The sequence below is a fragment of the Egretta garzetta genome, unplaced genomic scaffold (assembly GCF_000687185.1).
Source record: "Egretta garzetta isolate BGI_Z169 unplaced genomic scaffold, ASM68718v1 scaffold350, whole genome shotgun sequence".
Lineage (NCBI taxonomy): Eukaryota > Metazoa > Chordata > Aves > Pelecaniformes > Ardeidae > Egretta > Egretta garzetta.
Window position 1 is genome coordinate 164730 of NW_009258273.1, and position 1907 is coordinate 166636.

Here is a 1907-nt window from a genome sequence, read left to right on the forward strand (position 1 = left end):
GTGGGTGCCCCGCACCCCCTCAAGCCCATTTCTTCACCCTCCATGTGCTCAGTGCCTGAGCTAATTGCTCCATCCCAGCACGCTACCGCTTTGTGGCATTCACTGTTTTCTAATTTGCTGTAATTACACAGAAATTCCACGTTCTCCTGGCACGGGTGGGATCTTGCTCTGCTGGCCTCGGAGCTCCCGGGTCTTTCCAAGCCCAGGATTTCAGGGTCTCCTCCAAGCCTAGTGAGGACCTGCACACCCAAAGCCCTCGGGGTGTCTGGTCTGGAGACACAGCCCTGGCTCTGCTTGCGGGGGTCCCTGCAATGGGGACCCACTGGGCATGAGGCACCCCAGGAATTGGGCGTGTGCAGAACCCCACGAACACCCGCAGCACCACGCGCACCCAGAGCAGCGAGCACACCCGCAATGCCCACGCACACCCACGGCGACGCGGCCGTCACGGCCCCGCACATCCCCCCCAGCGCTCATGCACACCCACAGCACCCTGTGTCCTGCAGCACCCCACGCAGACGTGCAGCCCCATGCACACCTGCAGCACCCTGCATCCTGCAGCACCCCATGCAGACGTGCAGCCCCGTGCACATCCTCAGCACCCCGCACACTCACAGCACCCCACGCAGACGTGCAGCCCCGTGCACACCTGCAGCACCCTGCATCCTGCAGCACCCCATGCAGACGTGCAGCCCCGTGCACATCCTCAGCACCCCGCACACTCACAGCACCCCACGCAGACGTGCAGCCCCGTGCACGCTCACAGCACCCTGCATCCTGCAGCACCCCACGCAGACATGCAACACCCTGCATACTCGCAGCACCCCATGCAGATGTGCAGCCCCGTGCACGCTCACAGCACCCTGCATCCTGCAGCACCCCACGCAAATGTGCAACACCCTGCACACTTGCAGCACCCCATGCAGATGTACAGCCCCGTGCACACCCACAGCACCCTGCACGCTGCTGCACCCCACATAGATGTGCAACACCCTGCACACCCGTAGCACCCTGCACACCCACAGTGCCCCATGCAGTCGTGCAGCCCTGTGCACACATGCAGCCCCCTGCAGCACCCCGTGCAGACATGCAGCCCCGTGCACACCCGCAGCACCCTGCACGCTGCAGCACTCCACACAGATGTGCAACACCCTGCACACCCACAGCACCCTGCATCCTGCAGCACCCCACGCAAACGTGCAACACCCTGCACACTTGCAGCACCCCACACAGATGTGCAGCCCCGTGCACACCCACAGCACCCTGCATCCCGCAGCACCCCACGCAGACCCGCAGCACCCCATGCAGACCCGCAGCACCCCGTGCACCCTCAGGCTCTGCACTGGGGCCAGCGGGGCTGTGCAACCCAGCAGCGAGCAACACTCAGAGCCGCGATCGCTGCAGCCCCGTCCCTCCCTGCCCCCCATTTTCCCTCTCCCATGAAGGACAAATGAGGTCACCCCATCCTGGCTGGGTTTGTTTTGGTTTTTTTTCCAGTGTTTTCCTTTATTAATTTATACAAAAATGGTTGCAAGTGACGCAAGCTGATCACAACCCGCCACCTTCCCAGCCCCGAGCCCAGCCGCCAGCCGGGGGCCAGCATCCCTGCAGAGGGGCAGGCGGGGGGAGCACCACACAGGCTATGCACTGGCCTAGCACCCCAAAACCTGGGCAGGCACAGGGCACCGCAGTCCCTGCACTGGGGGAAGAGCAGAGAATATGCCCGGGCCATGGACAGCAACGTTGGGGCCAGCCCTGAGCCCCGGGTGCCCCTGAAGGTGCTCAAAGCACGAGGCTGAGCGGTGGCAAAGGGGCTCCCATCGGGGTGGCAGGGATTGGGGACAGGGGGACGAGCCCGTGCATTCAAGGCCTTTTGGGGGGGGGGGGGGGGGGCGAGGCCCTCTCGC

At 64.3% G+C, this 1907-nt stretch overlaps 1 protein-coding gene across 1 annotated transcript in view; it reads right to left on the reverse strand.

Moving 5' to 3' along the window:
- S100A16 (S100 calcium binding protein A16) overlaps window positions 1-1907 on the reverse strand; it is an 8143-nt gene that overhangs the window by 4846 nt on the left and 1390 nt on the right. The gene's annotated exons all lie outside the window — the stretch shown is intronic.